Source organism: Leopardus geoffroyi, chromosome A3, assembly GCF_018350155.1.
Source record: "Leopardus geoffroyi isolate Oge1 chromosome A3, O.geoffroyi_Oge1_pat1.0, whole genome shotgun sequence".
In the NCBI taxonomy this organism is placed as follows: domain Eukaryota; kingdom Metazoa; phylum Chordata; class Mammalia; order Carnivora; family Felidae; genus Leopardus; species Leopardus geoffroyi.
In genome coordinates, this window is record NC_059336.1 from 100571492 (window position 1) to 100594026 (window position 22535).

The 22535-nt window shown below is 43.5% G+C and overlaps 3 long non-coding RNA genes across 3 annotated transcripts; 1 reads left to right on the forward strand and 2 right to left on the reverse strand.

Moving 5' to 3' along the window:
- Window positions 1-1462: 1462 nt before the first annotated feature.
- LOC123581070 lies at window positions 1463-5347 on the reverse strand. The gene is made up of 2 exons (XR_006703584.1): window positions 5299-5347; window positions 1463-1557 (listed from the first exon to the last, which is right to left on the reverse strand). It is a non-coding gene; the product is annotated as an uncharacterized LOC123581070 (long non-coding RNA).
- On the forward strand, window positions 2554-8760 carry LOC123581069. The gene is made up of 2 exons (XR_006703583.1): window positions 2554-3184; window positions 8430-8760. It is a non-coding gene; the product is annotated as an uncharacterized LOC123581069 (long non-coding RNA).
- LOC123581068 lies at window positions 5401-22375 on the reverse strand. Its single transcript, XR_006703582.1, has 5 exons — window positions 21722-22375; window positions 21316-21369; window positions 17530-17707; window positions 14280-14349; window positions 5401-5442 (listed from the first exon to the last, which is right to left on the reverse strand). It is a non-coding gene; the product is annotated as an uncharacterized LOC123581068 (long non-coding RNA).
- Window positions 22376-22535: the final 160 nt, after the last annotated feature.

Here is a 22535-nt window from a genome sequence, read left to right on the forward strand (position 1 = left end):
TCATGATTAATTTTAAAACAATAAAAGGAAATTTTAAAATTCTTTTTTTTTTCTTCCTGATTGAATTGATTAGGATCACCAGTAGACTGGTTAATAGTAATGGTGATGATGACAACTTTGTCTTGTTCCTGATGTTTCTGGAATGTCTGATTTTTCACCACTGAATAAGATGTTTACTAACAGTTTTTTGATAGTTAGACTTGATCAAGGTAAGAAAGTTTCCTTCCACTTCTAGCTTCAAGAATTTTATCTTCTTATTTAGAAATAGACACACATTTTATCCAATCCATTTATCAAGGCATTTATTGTGATGGGAATAATCTTTTCTTCCTTTAAATCTATTACTGTAGTACATTAACAGATTCTCTGCTTAAAACCATCTCTGCAGGGACACCTAAGTTGGTTGAGCATTCCAACTCTTGATTTCGGCTCAGCTCATGATCCCGGGGTTGTGAGATCGAGCCCTGCTTCAGGTTCCATGTTGAGAGGGGAACCTGCCTGAGATTCTCTCTCTCTCTCTCTCTCTCTCCTCTGCCCCTCTCCCCAGCTTACACAGGCTCATTTTCTCTCTCTCTAAAAGGAAAAAAGAAAAAAGAAAAACAAAACAAAACAAAAAACCATCTCTGTCGTCTCTATGCATAATCCTTTAAAAACACCATTGGATTCAATTTGCTGATAGTCTATTTAGAATGTTGGGCCTTTAACTTTTTAGTGTAATTATCTCATAGTTTTCCTTCCTTCTTTTTTGGTTTCTTTCTTTTTTTTTTACTGTGTTGTGATGAACCAGGGTCATGCTTTTCTCAAGTTGTTTCCAAGTACTGAGGAAAGTACAAAGCCCCACGATTTGTGCTCAGTGTGGGACTCCTCTAATAGGCCGTCACTGTTCTGGAACTTCTCACTGGGCTGGCAAAGATTTGAGCAGATCTGCATCCTGGTCTGACAGCTTCCTCTGCCCAACCTGGATGCCACCCTTTGTTTCTCTTTCACAAGTGTTTTCACCCAAAAACCTGTGCGCTCCTAATTCTAGTTGGCTTCCCAGAGCCCCCGTTTGATACAGGTGTTATCTTTCCAGCTCGGCCTCTAGAGCTAGGGTGCCTGGGTGGCTCAGTCGGTCAAGTGTCCAACTTCGGCTCAGGTTATGATCTTGTGGTTGGGGGGTTCGAGCCCCGCGTTGGGCTCTGCGCTGACAGCTGAGAGCCTGGAGCCTGCTTCAGATTCTGTGTCTCCCTCTCTCTCTGCCCTCCCCTGCTTGCGCTCTGTCTCTCTCTGTCCCTCTCTCAAAAATAAGTAACAGACATTAAAAAAAATTAAATTTGTAGACTTAGGTTTCCTACACTCTGGAAGGATTTATGTACCATGCCCACAATCAGATCCTTGAAAGTCAGACGTAATTCACCAACAAAACCATCTGAGCCTGGTTTTGGTTTTTTGTTAAAGGGAAAGAACTTTGACAACAGTTTGGATTTCTTCCGTGTTTATTGGCCCATTCAGGTTTTCTGTCTCCTCTTAGACAAATTTTGGTAATTTGCATCTTCCTAGAAAATTCTGCATTTTAACCTAGATTAAGAAAATTTTTTTATTAACATTAATTTCTTTTTAGTAATTTTTGAATGCTTTAAAATCTCAATAGGTGTGTTTCCTGCTTCATTTTTTTAATGTTTATTTATTTATTTTGAGAAAGAGAGAGAAAGAGAGACTGTGAGCCTGTGTGAGCGGGGGAGGGGCAGAAAGAGAGAGAGAGAGACAGAGAGAGAGAGAGAGAGAGAGAGAGAGAGAGAGAGAGAGAGAATTCCAAGCAAGCTTCACACTCAGCACTGAGCCTGACATGAGGCTCGATCTCACAACTGTGAGATCATGACCTGAGCCGAAATCAAAGAGTCAGACACTCAATCGACTGAGCCACCCAGGCACCCTTCCTTTTTCATTTCAAATGTTAATTATTCTTTAAATTTTTATTCATATATCTTATTTATAACATGTAATTAGGTTTGTCTATAGTAATGGTCCTTTCAAAGATCAAGATCGTGTTTTATTAATCAAGGTTATTTTTGTATGTGAGTATTCCACCTCATTAAATTCTGCTAACTTTTATACTCCATCCATTTAATATCTTTGGATTTATTTTGTTGATCTTTCATTCTAGCTTCTTGATTTTAATGTTTCTTTCATTTATTCTGAATTCTTCTTGTTTCTAATAAATTTCCCCTGACTCCACTTGGATCAGGTCCCAGTAGTCCCTGAAAACAAAGTCCCAGGGCGCCTGGGCGGCTCAGTCGGTTAAGTGTCTGACTTCCGCTCAGGTCATGATCTCGCGGCTCCTGAGTTCGAGCCCTGCATCGGGCTATGTGCTAACAGCTCAGAGCCTGGAGCCTGCTTCAGATTCTGTGTCTCCCTGTCTCTCTCTACCCCTTCTCTGCTCATGCTCTGTCTCTGGCTCAAAAATAAACAAACATTTTTAAAAAAAAATTTTAATTAAAAAATTTAAAAAGTTAAAAAAATAAAACAAAGTCTCATTTTGGCTTATTTCAACTTTATAATTTCCTTTTTAACACAGGAGTTACTTTAAAAGAGGCTTTAAATTTTCCAGTGAGAAGATTTTTATTTTGCTACTTCTTGTGTTTTGTTTTGCATCTTAATTTCTAATTTTATTGCAGAGTGACAAAATAATCAGATTTGTGTGCTTTTTGGAATTTACTGGGATTCCCTTTGTGGTCAGATACATGACTAATTTGTAAAAGGGCCATGGGTGCCTGGAAGAAATGAGTCCTCACTCCACCGGGGACAATGTGTTATTTATACATATTAGGTACATTTCAGAACTCTATTGTGCCTTGCACTGAAGCAAACGACTGTATATCTTTTTAGTGGACTGTAGCTTTTATCAATATGAACTAATCCATGTTTACTGTAATGTTTTCTATTTTATTTTTTTTTTAATTTTGGTAAAATGCACATAACATAAAGTTTGCCACTTTAACCATTTTTAAGTGTACAGTTCTATGGCCTTAAGTACATCACACTGTGGTGCAACCATCACTGCCTTCCGCCCACAGAACTCTTCTCTGTAAAACTGAAACTCTACACATTAAGTAACAACTCGCCATTCCTCTTTCCTCCCTGCCCGCCCCAGCAATTGCCCCTCAACTTTCTGTCTCTGTGAACCCGATTATTCTACGATCCTCATGTAAGTGGAATCATACAATATTCATCCTTTTGTGACTGGTTTATTTCACCCACATAATGTCCTCAAGTTTCATCTGTGTTGTTGCATGTGACAGAATTTCCTTCCTTTTCAAGGCTTAATCATGTTCCGCTGTGTGTACAGACTACCTTGTGTTGTTTATCTTATCATCTGCTGATAGGCATTTGAGCTGCTTTCCTTTGAGCTATTTCCTATCGCCATGAATAATGCTGCTATGAACATGGGTGTACAAATATCTCCTTGAGTCCCTGCTTTCAATTCTTTGGGGTGTGTACCTAGAGGTGGAATTGCCAGATCATATGGTAATTCTGTTTTTAGTTCTTTGAGAAAGCATCATCCTATTTTCCATAGTGGCTACACCATTTTCCATTCCCACTAACAGTGCACATGAGCTCCAATTTCTCCCCATCCTTGCTGACACTTGCTGTTCTCTATTTTGTGTGTTTTGTTTATAGGTGCCATCCTAATGGGTGTGATGTTTTTTAAATTGTTTTGGATTTTATAGCTATTATGTAACATGTGATACCTATTTAGGAGGTGTCTATTTCCCTCTACCTTTGTTTTCAAACTTTCTGCATAATTTTCTTTAGATATACTTTTTGGAAATATGATATAACATAATTTTTTTCTTTTTATTAACTTAAACTGAAAATATAGGTCTTGTAATGGCCTAATTTAACCTATTCATGGGTACTCTGATTACTTATAAAACCAGACTTATCCTTGTCCTGCTGTTTTTATGTTCTCTATCATACTTTCTTCTCTTTTTTGTTTCCATCTTTTCTTCAGTTGATCAGTTTTTCTGTATTCTATTGTTTTTCCTTATTTGTATTTGTATTTTTAAATAATTTTTTATTATTCATTTTGAGAGAGAGAGAGAGAGGAGGGGAGGGGCAGAGAGAGAAGGAGAGAGAGAGGGAATCCCGAGCAAGCTCTGCACCATCAGCATGGAGACCAAAATGGGACTCGAACCCACAAACCATGAGATCATGACCTGAGCTGAAACCACGAATAGGACATTTAACTGACTGAACCACCCAGGCGCCCCTCCATTGTTTTTCGTATTGTGGGTTAGAAATTATACATTTTATTTCTACTTTTTTGGTGGTTACCATTAAATTTTTAAGACATACTTAAACATAATTTTCTAAAGTATTTTGAATAAATTCAGATCCAAAGTTCGCAAACTGTGGCCTGTGTGCCAAATCCAACCCACCATCCATCTTTGTACCTCCTGCAGGCTAAGAATAATTTTTATGTTTTTAAGAAGCTGAAAAAAAAATCAAAAGAATAAAAATATTTTGTGACACATGGAACTTCTATAATTCAAATTTCAGCATCCCTAAGTGAAGTTTTATTGGAACACAGCCACATTTTTTGGCTTACATATTGTCTATAGCTACAATGGCAAAGCCTAAAATATTTGCAATTGGCCCTTTATTGAATACATTTGCTGATCTGTGGTGTAGATATATGTCTTCCCCCCAAAAAAGATAAGGATTAATACAGAGATTAGTGCTTCCTTCAAGTCTCCAAATATTACTCCATGTTGCAATATTACTCCCTATGTTGCATTTGGGATTTCAGTTCTAGAAACTGGAAACAACCCAAATGTCCATCAGTAGGTGAGTGGATAAGCAGATTGTGGTATACCAATACAATGGAATGCTACTCAGCAATAAAAGAAAAAAAGAATGAACGACTGAAACATACACATCTGAAAGTGTGTGATGCTAAGTGTAAGAAACTAAACGCAAAGGCTACATACTGTATGATAATATTTATGTGACATTCTAGAGAAGGCAAAACTATAATGATAGAAAGCAGATCTGTGCTTTCCAGGGGCCAAAAGTAAGGGAATGGTGATTGGTTCCAAAGAAGCATAAAGAACATTTTGGGGTGATAGAAATATGTTTTATCATGATTGTGGTGGTGGTTACACAACTGTATACATTTGTCAAAATTCACCCAATTGTATACTTTAAATTGGTGAGTTTTATTGCCTATAAATTATACCTCAAAAGAGCTAATATAAAAAGCCTGTTCTGCACTTATTACCAGGGAAATACAAATCAAAACCACAAGGAGATACCTACCACCTCACATCTGTCAGAGTGGCCAAAATGAACAACTCAGGAAACAACAGATGTTGGCGAGGATATGGAGAAACGAGAACCCTCTTGCACTGCTGGTGGGAATGCAAACTGGTGCAGCCACTCTGGAAAATAGTGTGGAGGTTCCTAAAAAAATTAAAAATAGAATTACCCTATGACCCAGCAATAGCACTACTAGGAATGTATCCAAAGGATATAGGAATGCTGATTCATAGGGCACATGTACCCCAAAATTTATAGCAACTCTATCAACAATAGCCAAATTATGGAAAGAGCCCAAATGTCCATCAACTGATGAATGGATAAAGAAGATGTAGTAATGTATATATAATGGAATACTACTCAGCGATGAAAAAGAATGAAATCTTGCCATTTGCAACAATGTGGATGGAACTGGAGGGTATTATGCTAAGTGAGATAAGTCAGTCAGAGAAAGACAGATATCATATGTTTTCACTCATGTGTGTAATTTGAGAAACTTAACAGAAGACCATGGGGGAAGAGAAGGGGAAATAAGTTACAACCAGAAAGGGAGGCAAACCATAACAGACTCTTAAATACACAAACAAATTGAGGGTTGATGGGGGTTGAGGGTTGGGAGGGACAGGGAAAATGGGAGATAGGCATTAGGAGGGCACTTGTTGGGATGAGCACTGGGTGTTGTGTGTAAGGGATGAATCATGCGAATCTACTCCCAAAGCCAAGACTACACTGTATACACTGTATGTTAGCTAACTTGACAATAAATTATTTTAATTAATTAATTAATTAACTTTATTTTTAAAAATTGGAAAAATAAATAAATAAAAAATAAAAAGCCTGTTCTGGGCAAAACTACCCTTTGATGGGGGAAAAAAAAACAATCTATGATGAGAAGGAGCATGTGGGAACTTTTTGAGGTGAGAGTAATGTTCTGTATCTTGATGGGGAGGGTTACATTACACAATTTAATGCATTTGCCAAAAATCAGTTATTGTATGCTTGAGATTTATGCATTTCATTATATGTAAATTCTACATCAAAGTAAATGTATTAAATATTGAACTGTAGTTAACAATATGCATGCTTGAACATTTAAGGGGAAGTATACAGATGTCTGTAAACTTACTTTGAAATATATAAAAAATAAGATGGATAAATGAATGGCTATATGGATAGACACATAGTAAAGTATAATAAAGTATTAATGGTAGAATATAGATGGTGAGTGTTCTTGATAAAATATATGTACCTGTTCTGCCTTTTAAGACATTTGTGTTGCATGTACAAGACATCTGGACCCAGTCTTAAATTATCTCGTGTATAAAGAAATAGTTTTAAAATATTTTCATCTACAGCACTAACTGTGCTCATCTTTCCTTCTTCAAAAGCCAGGGAAAGGACATGGTGGGACTTGTGTACCTGCCTAGTTTGAGCCAGCAGCTTACCTGGTCCTTCCTATTTTTGAGGCCCTGCCGTCCCTGTTGATATTCTGTAGGGTCCCTTCCTTTCTAAGCCTGAGAGGATTATAGGAGTCTAAGTAGTCCCCTGGGATCTGGTTTATTGCTGGAACCCTGGCAGTGTGAGAAACTTCTGGAACCTTACTGGGTGCCAAAGCCCTAATAGAAAAGTAGTAGAGTTCTGATATGTTAGCCCTGGAAGGGCCTTAGTCACCACTTCACAGTTATCTTTTCACTCATATGAGAAACTTAACAGAAGACCATGGAGGAAAGGAAGGGGAAAAAAATAGTTACAAACAGAGAGGGAGGGAGGCAAACCATAAGAGACTCTTAAATACAGAGAACAAACTGAGGGTTGATGGGGATTTGGGGGAGAGGGTAAAATGGGTGGTGGGCACTGAGGAGGGCACTTGTTGGGATGAGCACTGGGTGTTGTGTGTAAGCGACGAATCACGGGAATCTACCCCCAAAACCAAGAGCACATTTTACACACTGTATGTTAGCCAATTTGACAATGAATTATATTGAAAGAAAGAAAGAGAGAAAGAAAGGAAGAAAGAAAGAAAGAGAGAGAGAGGGAGAGAGAAAGAAAAGAAAAGAAAAGAAGAGAAAAGAAAAGAAAAGAAAAGAAAAGAAAAGAAAAGAAAAGAAAAGAAAAGAAAAGAAAAGAAAACAAGTGCAGAGAGGGGAACTGACTTGCTTAAGCCCACACAGGGCTGTGGTAGCAGATGCCCCAAGCCTCCTTGCTCCCAGCCGTATTGGGGCCGCAGCCAATCTGATGGTTTCCTGAGAGGCACTGATGGGAGGAGGCCCATGATTTATGAGGTGGTAGCAGCCTTGCTGTGAGGAGGCCTGGGTTCAACCCCGGCTCTGCGAGCTTGGGCAGGTTACTTCATCTCTTAGCTCGACTTTCCTCATGGGTACCATAAGAATAGTAGTATCTTCCTTCTGGAGTGTTGGAGGTTTAAATGGAACATTGTCTTTAGAGCAGTTAGCACAATGCCTGGACCCAGTAAGCGCTCATTCCACTGGAAGCAGTGTTATTACTGTTACTGGTAAGTGCGCCGTTATGTGAGTCTGTGAAACCAGATTTTGGCTCCAGTGCTACACTTACTAGCTGTGACTGTAATCCTCACAACAATCCCCAAGGGAGTGGTCTTTTCCGTATTTTACAAATAAGGAAATTGACATGCATGTCCAACCTCAGGTCTTCGGATCTGGATCAAACACAAATATTGTTTTCTAATAATCCTCTTGGCAGATATGTTCTCAGCAAAATGACCATTCAGCCATTCATCTGTCATTTTCTCAAACTCCTTCAGCTTAAGATGTTCAGGGTGCCCGGGGGCCATGTTCAGGGTAGCATGTCCTGAACCCCATCATATGCACCATCTGGGAGCTTGTCAGAAATGATGATTTTGCCCCCACCCCTACCCAGAGCTACTGAAACAGTGTCTGGAGGTGGGGACCTAGGATCTGTTCCAGCAAGCTCTAGGAAGTAGAGAAGTGCTATTCTAAGGAACCAATAAGATGAGGATTAGTGGAGAGAGTGAACGATCAGGTTCAGGGGGGCGCATCTACAGCATGGAATGTTCGACCTATGAAGAGTAAACCTCCTACTAGCAATTCTGCTTTGTCTTTTTTGTGCTAACATTATGCTTGTCTCTTTCCTAGCCTTGAGCTGCATTGCAAAGGTCTCCATAGTTCCCAGGCCCCAGGAAAGGGAGCACAAAGGCAGAAGAACATTTACCTCTCCACGCTGTCACTGACTGATGTCTCATCTAGGACCTCCTCAAAGGCGCTTGCAGAGTCTCGCCCTGGGAGTTTTTCCTTTTCATTTCACTGGAGCTCATAAGGATTGAGTCATTTATGAGGATTCTGTCATACACTCAAAAGCCAGGGGGGTGGTTTGTGAGGGTTTATCTCCAACCATAGCCGTGAGCTACCATGGCTGAGACTGTGCTTGGAGGAACCAAGTAAAGCTCCCTGACCCCACAGGAAGCTGAAAAATCAACCACCCATTTCCTCAACAACAACCACCTCCATATGCTGTGGTCTAAACACTCATCATGTATTATCAAAATGTACACCGGTAGAACTCTCAAAGCCAAGTCTAGTCCAGACAATGGCTTGCTGGAGGGAGGTGGGCTTAGGGGTGGGAAAGAGGCTTGGAGAGGCTTCTGACAACACATACTCCTGGCCAGACCCAGCTCCCCTCACTGCCCTCATCTCTGTTTTATTTACACCTTGTTATTACATCTCCTGCTTCTTATCATTCCCAGTTCAGATGGCCTCCAACCTCCACCACCGGAGGCAGAAACTACCCGCAGTCCTAAATGCAGCTGAAAAATCGCTTTTGGAGTTTGTGCATCTGGCAGTGAATATCTCACCTCTTAACCAGACTTGAGCCCTGGCAGGGAAAACCCCTCCCAGTCTGGCCCCTTGCCCAGCAGGGTCCACTGCCAGGGTGTGGTTGGCACTAGATTAAGTTATGTAATAGATCAGCAATAGAGTTCACTTCATAATTGCCAAGGAGTTTCTGAACACACCGGTTGCAGGAGAAAAGAAGCAAGGTAGAGTTCTGTAGCTGAGCAGAGACAGAGCATGGGCTGGATATGGGGGCTGATGTTTCTTTGAGGACCAGATGCCCAAAGTCCTAAGGGCTGGAGGAATCTTTGCTGGGGGTCAGCAACAACAGCCACCAGCACATTCATTCCACCAGTAATGACTGGCACTGTTCCAGATGCTGGGTCTATAAAGATGAGCACCAGAGATGGTGGAATACAAGGTGCAGGGAGGGGGGCAGGAAAATTATCCTTCATAAAAGATAATTCCAAGTATTCTTATACTGGAATTCTTAGCCTTCTCATTTGCATGCTTGTTTCCTTCTTTCCTCCCCATCCCTTCCTTTGTCCCTCCCTCCCACCCTTCCTTTCTTTCTTTCTTTCTTTCTTTCTTTCTTTCTTTCTTTCTTTCTTTCTTTCTCTCTTTCTTTCTCCTTCTTTTCTTCCTTCCTTCCTTTCCTTCCTTCCACCCTCCCTCCCTTCTTCTCCTTTCCTTCCTTCCTTCCTTCCTCTTCTTAAGTAATGGCAGCTGTCTGGGGAAGATGCCTTAGCCTGAATTGACCTCAATCAGTGCTAACTTGTATGTTTATAAAGGTCACCTGATGACACTGGTGGAAAAAATAGGCAAAGAAATTTAAACACAGAGTTAGTAAGTCTCCCTAGGGATATGACCTCACAACGAAAAGAATTGCATGTTTTTGTAAACAAGGACTTTAAAGGTCAGTTTAAAACACAAGCTCTGGAGATGACAAATATATACCTACTGGGTAAATGGAGGAGAAAGACTGGCCCAGTATTTTGTGGATGGGTAATTGTGGTTTGGGGTAAAATTTCCAAGGTCAGCATCACATGTGGGTTCAGAAAGTATTGTATCTTGAACCTCTTAGGTGAAGTGACAATGACATGGGAAGCTAAATTAGAGGGGTTACTTCCCCTGCAGCCTCTGAAGCGAGGCTGCCTTCTTCCTAGCTCATACTCAGGCCCTGGGGAGGGTCAGGATCGCATTTGCTCTGCATTGCTGCTTCCAAAGCATTCTCCCTCCTTCCCTCCTAAAACACCAGTCGGCTGGCTTACTCTCCCTTGGAATCTCCTCAAACTATCCATGGATGCCCTCCTTGTTGCACCTGCTGACCCTTGGGCACTTCCTTTTGTTCCTTTTAAGGACTTTGATTCACACTCACGCTCTCCAGCACTGTTTTATCTCCAGCTTTATCTCACGGTGATTTCAATATCCACATAGAAGATCCTCCCCAAGTCCCAGTGTCAGTCCACTTGGATTGCTATAACAGATTACCAGAGACTGGGCAGTTTATAAACAACAGAAATTTATTTCTCACAGTTCTAGAGGCTGGGAGGTCCAAGATCAAGGCAGACTGGGTGTCTAGTAATGACCTACTTCCTGGTTCATACACTGCTTTCTTCTCACCGTGTCCTTGCATGGCAGAGAGGGCAAGAGTCTCTCCGGAGTTTCTTTCATAAGGGCACTGATCCCATTCGTGGGTGCCTCACTGTCATCTGATCGCCTCCCAAAGGCCCCACTTCCAAACACCATCACATCAGGGAGTAGGATTCAACATACGGATTTGGAGGGGACACAAACATGTAGTGTGTAGCACCCAGCCTCCAATTCTACGACCTACACATGGAAACCAGTCACCTTGTCACCTCCACCTCAACCACTCACTTCCACAGACATACCCTGGAACCCATTACTACCACTGACTAGAGAGCCCTCCAGTGTCTCAGTTTCTAGTAACCCATGCTGCAGCCACTGTGCCCTGTTTCTCCAGCTCACTCCTTCTCTTACACAGACTCCAATAATTCTTCTTTCAATTGAGATATGCAATCTCTGCTCCAACCATGTTTTCACTAATAATTAGCCCCTGAAGCACCTCATTTCCATCTTTTCCCAGCTTATATTTCACAGTTTACACTGTTACAGTTTACAGTTGCATACACCCCAACTCCCTCCATTGCATTTGCCTGAGAGAACTTCATCCATGGCTGACCTGTAAGGCCTAACCAATAACAAGATGGAGAAGCAAACAACAAATGTCTCTTCCTTTATCTCTCATCCAGCTTCTGACCTCACTCCACTTCTCTGCTGCCCCTTAGAACTCATTAAGAGCTGTCCAGCTACTGTCATAATTCCTTTCTTCCCCTTCTCACTGCAACTCCCTCCCATTGACTTTTGTGACCTCTCTCCACTGAAATAGCTTGTGTCAAGACTCCTGAGGTCCTCTGGTTGCCAAATCTAATGGGCAAGTCTCAAACCTCATCTTACTAAACTCATCAGTAGCATCTTTGATGGAGCAGAACACTCTGTCTTCCTGACACATTCCTGGTTTGGATATGCACTCCCCTTGGATCTCCTCCTACCTCACTGGCCTCCTCTTCTCACATCCCTCTGACATTGATCATTGGGAGTTTCCCAACGTTCAGGCTTTGCACCTTTCTTCTATCACTCTTTACTGACCTCACCCAGTCTCTAGGACTGAATGACTCCCAAAGTTAGATCTTCAGCCCAGATCTTGAACCTGAACTCCAAATTTCTATCTTTAACTTACAATATGACCTTTCTACCTGGATGTCTAATGGGCATCCTAAACTTAACAACTTCTATCCCTTCGTTGTGTTCCTCCTGATCGTCATCTCAGAAAAGGACAACTTCTTCAACTGTTCAGGCAAAATAACCTGGGTGTCATCTTTGATTCCTTCCTTCTTCTAATGTCCTGTATGCAATCAGTTGATAGATCATGTTGGCTTACATTCACAATACATCCAGGGTGGCTCAGTTGGTTGAGCGACCAACTTCAGCTCAGGTCATGATCTCACGGTTCGTGGGTTCATGCCCCATGTCAGCCACTGTGCTGACAGCTTGGAGCCTGGAGCCTGCCTCGGATTCTGTGTCTTCCCCTCTCTCTCTCTGTCCCTCCTCTGCTTGTGCACACGCTCCTCTCTCTCTCTCTCTCTCAATCTCCAAAATAAATTAATAAAACACTTTTAAAAAAAGTAAAAACAAAAACAAAAGACCCAAAATACATCCAGAACCCTGTGTTTCTTACCACTGCTGCTAATATGGACCAAACCACTATCATCTCTCACCTGGATTATTCCAGTAGCCCCCTAACTGGTCTCTCTGCCTCTGCCCTCATCCTTGACATCTGTTCTCCATAAAGCAACCTGAGCAAACTTTCTAAAATTGAAGTAAAATAGATTTCAACCAACTTGTCAACTCTAAATGATTGCTAACAGTTGCCTCAGGTGCCCTATGGAGAACTCTTGGCTTATAGTAAAGAATGCCATGACTGTTTGGCAATGTGTGCCAAGGCCTAGACAGAGGGAGCAGGATGTGAGGGCCACAGAGTAACATGGCCTGAGACAAGATTCCTCTCCCCAGTGGGCCTGCTTTGACTGGGTTCCCCAGAGACAAGGATCTGTGGGCAGGCACTTTATTCAAGACGTGATCCCAGGAGTGGGGAGTGAGACAGAGAAAGGATAGAAAAGGGAAGGGAAGAAAGCCAAAGCAGAATATCTTAATAAGTAGGTCACCTCTAGGAGTACCTGAGGCTCAGGTGCGGCACCTCTGGGAGAAGGTGGAGAACACATCTCAGAGTAGTCCGACCTGAGGGGAGAATTTGTTCTCCCCTCAGCTTCCAGTACACCCAAGGATGAAGCCCTGAGGTGGAGGTCACACTGCAGGTGGACGCCCTTGGCCCTTGTGGACAGGGTGCTGACAGAGTCTGCCCCAGTGCCCCATTCTGGGATGACTAGCCCTGCTCTGACAATGGAGCTCAACCCCAACAGCTTGCTCCTCCAGAAAAGCATGCCAGACCCAAAGTTAACTAGAGAGGCAGTGTGGCCCAGTGGGACAGATATAGGCTCTGGAGTCAGCCAAACGTGGGTCCAAATCCTGGCACAAGCTGTGACCTCAGATGAGTTACAGGACTTCTCAGAATTCTCATAATAACCTAGAAGTAACAGCTCCTGCCCATGCGGTGTTGTGAGGATCCCCTGAGGCTCCCCTCCCATATACTCCCCTGACACACAAGTCAGCATTTGCTACCCCCATTCCCAACTTGCCCCACAGCTGCCTCCACACACATAGAAAGCACAAACTGCCCAGAAGCTCGGCCCCTGTCTGGGCATAAGATTAGGTTCCAGATCTCTAACATCACAAGATGGCAGCCCACTGGGAGGACAGGAAGAAGTTATTACAAGTTTCTTTTATCCTCATTTTTAGTTATCCTTTTAAAAGTTCTGGTTTTGCTTTTGTTCTAGAACAGCCATAATAGAATTGTGTAAGTACATGATTTATGCGTAAATAAAGGTACAAATATTAGGGTGTGTGCTCAAAAATATCTCATGGGTATATAATCCAAATAGTTTGGAGATGACTACCATGGATCCTTCTTTCTTGTCCTGGATAACACACATCTGGTCTCTGTCCTGCTCAGGCCTCTTCCCACAGCCTGCCCTGCCTTTAGTCTGACTCTTTCCTCCTAGAATTACATCTTGCAGTCAAACAGTCCCTGGTCTCGTAAGGTTCATAAAGGAAAGTGTCTCTTGTTACTTGTATGATCACCACAAGAGGCCCAACCTAACCCCTTTCCTAGACCTCTCACCACACCACCACCACTGTCCCTCACAGCTGTTGTTTCCCTAGTCAGGAGCAATCAGTCTTCCTGTGGGCCGCAGACCATGATCAGTTTCTGTGTCAGTTGCCCTCAACTTGCCCACTTCCTGGGCCATCTCCCAGGTTCCTGGTCCCCCACCCGTGCTCCATGCCTTTGCAGTCCCTGGGCAGACCCTAAGTTCCCACCTCAGCTCCTTTCCTCAAGGTGTGCCTCTCCCCAGCCCCGCAGATCTAAATTCCATCCGACTCCCAGGCCCAATGTAGCAGGCGTATGGAGCACTGGGCCACCAGGTGACATCTTCCAGTGCCTCCTAGAAACTGTACCTGCCTGGTCCCAGTGACACTTCTCAGGTGCTGCTTCGGGTCAGGGTCGGCTACATAATTTGTGTGCTCACTACAAAACAAAAATACAAGGCCCCTTGTTCAAAAAAGAAGAAAAATTGGGGCCCTTGGGTGGTTCATTCAGTTAATCATCTGACTCTTGGTTTTGGCTCAGGTTATGATCTCATGGTTCGTGAATTTGAACCCCACATGAGGCCCTCAGCTCTCAGCGCAGAGCCCGCTTCAGATACTCTGTCTCTCTCTCTCTCTGCCCCTCCCCAGCTCACGCACTCTCTCTCTGTCAAAAATAAATAAAAATTTAAAAATTAAAAAAAAAGAAAAGCTGCCATTAAATGTATGAAAATATAAAGCTTTTTCCTTTCTTCCGAAATCTCTCTCTTGACCTGTCATGGTATTGTTTTTTTGTTTCTATTTAGTGTTGTGCTCCCTCAGGCAAGGGGATGCAATGGCAGACCCTCAAAGGCACCAGGCCACCCTTTGCCCTCCACAACTCAGCGCTGACACGTCATTGGCTGCTGGACTGGCATGGTGAGTCGGGCATCTCTGCCTCCTGAGGGGATTGCAAGCTGCACACTGGGATGCTCTAGGTACCTGGAGCAGGGCAGGACAAGAGGTTTGTCTCTGCTGAATGGGCCACATTGCCAGCCCAGCACAGAGACAGCTGCCATCATGCCTTATCACGAGAGACAGCAGGGCCCACATGCCCAGACCCCTCCAGCCAGGGCAGGGAATGGTGGTGCCTGCTGGACACAGGCAGGGAGGGGAAACTGGGAGAGACTAGGACACTAGGAGTGAGGGGACTGGGCAGCTAAGGCCACATCCCAAAGAGATGGCAGAAGATAGGATAGTGCATGGACCGAGGCCCCTGGCTACCAGCACATGCTTCATTGTCTTATTGGCCTTTACTCACATAATACAGACTCGAAGATAAATTGGTTAAAAACCTCATGCACCGCCACGTTCATTACAGCATTATTTACAATAGCCAAAATATGGAAAGAAGCTAAGTATTCATCAATGGATGAAAGGATCAAGAACATGTGGTGTATATATATATATATATACACAATAGAATATCATCCAGCTATAAAAAAGAAAGAATTCTTGCCATTTGTGACAACATGGATGGGTCTGGAGGCCATTATGATAAGATAAATAAGTCAGAGAAAGACAAATACCGTATGATCTCATTTATCTGTAGAATCGAAAAATAACAACAACAGGGGCACCTGGGTGACTCAGTCAGTTAAGCTCCCTACTGTTGATTTTGGTTCAGGTCATGATCTCATGTTTTGTGAATTCAAGCCCTGCCTCACGCTTCGTGCTGACAGGGCAGAGCCTGCTTGGGATTTTCTCTCTCACTCTCTCTCTGCCCCTCCCCAGCTCACACGTGCTCTCTCTTTCCAAAATAAATGAAAACATTAAAAAAAACAAAACAAAACAGGGACGCCTGGGTGGTGCAGTGGGTAAAGCGTCTTGACTCTTGATCTCGGCCCGGATCATGATCTCACAGTTCGTGAGTTCGAGTCCCACATGGGGCTCTGCGCTGATGGTGCAGTCTGCTTGGGATTCTGTCTCTCCCTCTCTCTGCCCCTCTCCTGCCTGTGCTCTCTCTGTGTCTCTCAAAATAGATAAATAAACTTAATTTAAAAAATTAAAAAACAAAAAACAAAACTAAATGAAAATAAACTTAAAAAAAAAAAAAAACTTCAAGACAATGTACATAGAGCATGAAGCCCACAGGGCCAATGGGACTGCACTGATCTCATGCCCAAGGATACAGCCCTGCTGGTATACGAGGTGCCTTGAGGTGACAGGTGGACGGGCCTTTAAAACATTTTAATAGTTTATTTTAATGTGTATTAGAAAAAAATCATGACTATCACAATCTATAATTTCACAGCGATACCGTCTTAGTTTGAGCTGTTATAACAAAACATTGTAAACTGGATGGCTTATTAACAACATAAATTTATCTCTCACAGTTCTGGAGGCTAGAAGTCTGAGGTCAAGGTGCCGGCATGGCCAGACTGTGGTGAGAAACCACTTCCTGGGTGCAGACTGCCCACTTCACATTGTATGCTCTTTTTTTTTTTTTTTTTTTTTTTTTAATGTTTATGTATTTTTGAGAGAGAGAGAGAGAGCATTAGCAGGGGAGGGGCAGAGAAAGGGAGACACAGAATCCGAAGCAGGCTCCAGGCTCTGCATTGTCAGCACAGAGCCCGATGCAGGGCTCCAACCCACGAACCCATGAGATCATGACCTGAGCCAAATTTGGACACTTAACTGACTGAGCCACCCAGGTGCCCCTCATGGTATGCTCTTGTGGTGAAAAGAGAGAAGAGAGCTCCCTGGGAATCCCTTTTATGGGAGCACTAATCCCATTCATGAGAGGTCCACTCTCATGACCTGATCACCTCCCAAAGGCCCCACCTCCTCATACCATCACTTGGGGGTCAGGTTTCAACCTAGGAATTTTGGAGGGACACATGCACTCAGTCCATAATAGATACATAGACTCTCTTAGAAACAAATTTATGCAAGGAAAAAAATCAGTTGCTCTAAAGAAAAAAAAAATATTTTAAAATATTTATTTTTGAGAGAGAGAGAGAGAGAGAGCACACGTGCACAAATGGGGGAGGGGCAGAGAGAGAGGAAGGCATAGAATCTGAAACAGGCTCCAGGCTCCGAGCTGTCAGCACAGAGCCCGATGCGGGGCTCAAATCCACGAACTGTGAGATCATGATCTGAGCCTAAACTGGACGCTTAACCAACTGAGCCACCCAGGAGCCCCTAAAGAAAAATGTTAAGTGAACAATCGCACAAATGGTACTCAGATAAGGCAAAAAAGAAGACATTCCTCAGAATTTGAGAAATACCACACCAGACTGTGAGTTCGTTACAGTCACCTATAGCTTGCCTACATATCCCTCTACTTGCTCCTTGGCCTCTCCTCACCCCTCCTTGAGGGGGGCAGCCAATGCTGACTGAATGAATAAGCAAATCGACCAATGAAAACCTGGGACACCTGGAACCTGAGACTCTCTTTTGCAAATTTCGTTTGTAGGACTTTTTCTGATTAATCGACTCATTCAGGATTCATTTCTACACATTTCAGAAGAAAACTGCTGAAGAAATCAATTCCTTTAAAATCTACAGAGCTTATTTTGGAATAAACTGCCTGACCCTCTTTTTCAGGGCCTCTCCCTGACCACCAAGTTCAGAAACTCACCGGGTGATGCTCACAGCAGGATGCAAAATGTCCTCCCATCCAGCGTGGCTCCCAGTTAGCCTGGAGGCTGTGTCCTGCAGGTGGTCTGAGATGACACTTTGTGACATGTATTTCCCCAATGGTTCACCTTGTAGGGAGATCATGACTCGAAGAGACTAGCTGATACTCTTGGAGGGTCCTGGACGAACAAGCGACCACAGGTTTTTCATCAAAAAGTAGCCAGCCCCGTAGAGAAATGGTTTCCGGTTTCATCTTTCCATCACATTTCACCTTATTAAACAACAGAGCGACACAATTTTGAACAGGACAAAGACTGTAATGTTACCCATGACAAACATGTTGGAAGAAGTTTCACTAAAATGGAGGAAAAGGAGAAACTCAGATTTGATGGTTATAGGCCAAAACCACCACCTGGAGTCTCACTGGTGTGTTTGTCAGGTGGCCTTTGTTTCTCAAATAACCATTCATATACATTTATACGGGTTGCTCACAATCAATATATTTTTTTAAGTTTTTAGTTATTTATTTTGAGAGAGATAGAAGGAGGGGCAGAGAGAGAGGGAGAGAGACAGAATCCCAAGCAAGCCCCTTACTGCCAGTGCAGAGCCCAATGTAGGGCTCGAACCCACAAACCATGAGATCGTGACCTGAGCCGAAACCAAGATTCAGACGCCCAACTGGCTGAGCCACTCAGGTGACCGAGCTGTTGATATTTAATGAATGACAAAAAAGAAGGTTCATGGCATGATACTTTTCTAACTACTGGAACCTATCACCAGTGTTTTCTTTTGTTATTTATGAGCCACTTTATTTTTTTTTGAGGTAAGTATTTTGAATGAGCTGACACACTTCAGGACTTACCCATCACATAAATTGAGGATATATATGAGGGTGTACATGCTGACTGAAAAAACTCAAGCATTACAGATATGGGTGACTTAGAAAGTGAGAGTTCCCCTATAGTTATGCTTTCTGTATATAATCAGTGTTTCTAGTCCTTGGTACACTCCTCCAGATTTTGTCTGTGCTTGTGTGTACACACACACCCACACCCCCCCCCCCCCACACACACACAATGCAGGATGCTATTACTTTTTGTGCTGTCTAAAAGTTCCTCTTTCACTTGACTCTGCCTTAGACATCTTTTCACATCAGTTCATCAAGATCTGCCACGTGCAATCATGACTCATCAGACGTGTATTTACGGTCAGACTCAATAGAGCACCATGATTCCTAAGATCTGCTGAACTTGACTTTCGCCCATCACCACAGGCCAGAAGGGATGACATTCACCAACTCTTGGGAAATGTCTGACTCTTTTCTGAGACCGTCCTGTGCTCACCACTCTCAACCCACAACTTGTCTTGCACAGCAGAGCCGTTGGGGATCCCCACCATCCTGGCCGGGCCCACCCACTTGGCCCAGAAGGTGATTCCCCAGGGAGAAATAGTTTATTATCAACTGAACACTAACCTCAGAGGAAAAGTCTGAGTTCTAGGGAAGAAATTCATTTACTGCAAAGTATGCAAAGAAAAATTGCATAATCAAAATGAATACATGTTTAATTAAATGCCTTCAAAGCGACCCATTATGTCAACTTCATTAATTGGTAAATTTAGTATTTATAATAATTTCATTACATTTGAAAAATGAATTGGAAGTAACATTTGCCCATTTGCAATAATTCTTGAGGAAAGCATGGAGACTGCTAAGAAATAACATGTGTTCCTCATATCCTTATTTTGAAAAGCAATATTATCAAAGGGGGGCCTGGCTGGCTCAGTCGATAGAGATAAAACTCTTGATCTTGGGGTCGTGAGTTTAAGCCCCATGCTGGGTATACAGATTACTTAAAAAAAAAAAAAAGACCTGATTAAAAGCGAAATTGTTAAAACCATCTAAAAATATTTTGTAATAAAAATATATATGCACGAATATACATGAGTATGTATCTATGTGTTTGCATATATACATAAATATATAACAGCCACTGAGGGCTGTGCTTAACATTTCTGATGCATTGTTAGGCCAGAGTCTTTAAGAGTAAGAAGGTCCAGCACTGCACAAGACCCCAAGTAGCTGTGCGCTCAGCCAGGACCCCCCTCTGTAAGCATGAGATAGGAGTCATGCTGAGCCAAAAGGAAGTTCTTCTTGAAGAATAATTTCTAAAATTAGTCCCTAGCATGAGGGCAGGATATTAGTGGTCTGGGAACTGGGAGAATCAGAGGCAGAATTTAGAGAGCTGACAAGGGGAAACCCACCGCCTAACAGGTGTCTTCAAGGCTCCCCTGGCTTTCTAGAAAAACATAAAGTTCTATCATTAGAGCCAATGCCTTTATTGGCCTAGATCCCCTACTGAAGTGCTTTTTCTCTTCCTTAAAAACAAAGAGAATAAGGGCGCCTGGGTGGCGCAGTCGGTTAAGCGTCCGACTTCAGCCAGGTCACGATCTCGCGGTCCGTGAGTTCGAGCCCCGCGTCGGGCTCTGGGCTGATGGCTCAGAGCCTGGAGCCTCCTTCCAGTTCTGTGTCTCCCTCTCTCTCTGCCCCTCCCCCATTCATGCTCTGTCTCTCTCTGTCCCAAAAATAAATAAACGTTGAAAAAAAAAATTAAAAAAAACAAAAAACAAAGAGAATAACAAAAGTGTAACATATATGATAAAGAGCACACATCTTAAGAGTATGGCCTAGGGCGCCTGGTGGCTCAGTAGATTAAGATTCTGACTCTTGATTTCAGCTCAGGTCATGATGTTGCAGTTTGTGGGTTTGAGCCCCACATTGGTCTCCAAGCTGACAGTGCAGAGCCTGTTTGGGATTCTCTCTCTACCCCCCGCCCCCGTCTCTGCCCCTCCCTTGTGCTCTCTCTCCCTCAAAATAAATAAATATTCTTTAAAAATATATTTTAAAAAAAGAGTATGGCCTAATGATTTTTTACATATATAACCTCCAGGTTAGCACCATTCAGATCAGTGCATGGAATATTTCCATCACCCCCGAAGGCTCCCTCTGCTTCCTCCCAGGTAAAATCCTCCTCTGAGGCAACCACCATTCAGATTTTGGTCACCATACATTAGTTTTGCCTGTTTTTGAACTTCATATAAATGGAATCATACAGGATGTACTCTTTTGTGTCTAGTGTCTTTTTCAATATTGCATCTGTGAGATATATCCCTGTTGTTAAGAGTAAAAATAGCTCTTTAGGGTGTTAGTAACGATGGATTTGCATATGGCCAGAGATGTCTATTATCGCTGGTCCCACAGTCCTTTTCTGTACCAGGCAATCACCATCTCTCATCTTCTTCCCTCACAACACACAGCTGTATAAATGGACAAATAAACGTCATAATTTTTTACCATTTGAATGTGATCCCCCCCGCCCCAGGTATAAAAGTTACATATGTGAACAAGAAGGAGAAGAAAGAAGAAGAAGAGGGGAAGGGGGAAGAGAAGGAGAAGGAGAAGGAGAGGAGGGGAAGGAGAAAGGGAAGGAGGAAAAAGAGAAGGAAAAGAAGAAGGAGAAGGAGGAGAAAAAGGAGGAGAAGGAGAAGGAGGGGGAGGAGGAAGGGGAGGGGGAAAAAGGGGAGAGGAAGGGAGACAGGGAGGGGGAAGGGGAGAAGAAGAAGAAGAAGAAGAAGAAGAAGAAGAAGAAGAAGAAGAAGAAAAGGAGGAGGAGGAGGGGGAAGTGAAGGGGGAGACAGAGAGGGAGAAGGACAGAAGGAAGGAAGAAGGAAGGAAGGAAGGGAGGCATGGAGGAAGAAATTCTAGCTTTGAGAATGTTGCTTGACTCACCCAAACACAGCCAGTCCCTGAGCTGGTCAGTGGCCTTTGATCCGTGTAGCCTGGCTGAGAAAAATGAATTGGCTCAGACACGTTCTCCCTGTCAGTGTTAGAACTCAGAGGGAAGTTGCCTTTGGTAGAGACATTGGTCCCACTTGGACTGTGGGTGGTGCCGCCGCGACTCTCCTCTGGGACTGCAGGGCCTACTCCCCAGCTCCACCCTTCTCATCCCACCTAAGGACAACTCCGAGGCCAGCACAGCTCCAGAGCTCCGCGTGAGGTCGGCCGACTGACCGCCCAGTTGAGGCTGCGCCGCTGGCCAATTGCTCCCACTGTCCACTCCCCCTTGATTCTTCACCGCCACACCCCACGGACATTCACCCCAGGACACATCATAAACTTTCTGCTCACTAATCACCTCAGAGTCTGTGTCCCGGGGGACCAACCCGCCACAAGGTAGACAAAAGGGATGATGCGTGGAATCAGGCATGTCTGGCACGGGTCCTTCTCTCCTGCCCTGGCTGGATCCTGCGTCTTCACATCCACATTGCCGGATTTCTGTCCTCCTGGAGAATTGTTCACCTGGCACTCCGTGTCTCCAAAGGAAAAAAGGTAAGTTTTGCAGAAAGGAAAGGCCAGATCTAGTATCACCTAGCTGAGCCTTAGTTTCTTCATCTGTAAAATGGGCCTTTGCCAGGGCCACTCCAGCCCCTGTGTCTTTCTGCCAGCCTCCATTTCCCTCCACAGCCCCCACTTCCACCACCCCTTAGTGGGTCTTCTCCCCCCACCCCCAGTCCAACCTCCACACTTCACCCAGAGCATTCGCCAGTGCCCTGGGGGTGATACAGCAGGGCACGGACTTCATATAGGGTTGATGTTTTACTGAGGAAAACAGAATCAACAACAGGTTTCACAATTAGCCATTTTGTGAGTGTGAGATCATTATTGCTGTTTGGAGCACTTTAGCAGGGTGGGCTTTCTGAAGCCCCATTTTTATGTTTTAAGTTCATTTATTTTTGAAAGAGAGAGAGTGTGAGCAAGGGAGGGCAGAGAGAAAGAGGGAGAGAGAGAATCCCAAGTGGGTCCCATGCTGTCAATACACAGAGCCTGATGCAGGGCTCTATCTCGTGAACCGTGAGATCACAACCTGAGCCGAAACCAAGAGTCAGACGCCTACCCGACTGAGCCACTACAGGTGCCCCTCTGAAGCCCCACTTTAATTAAATAGTGTT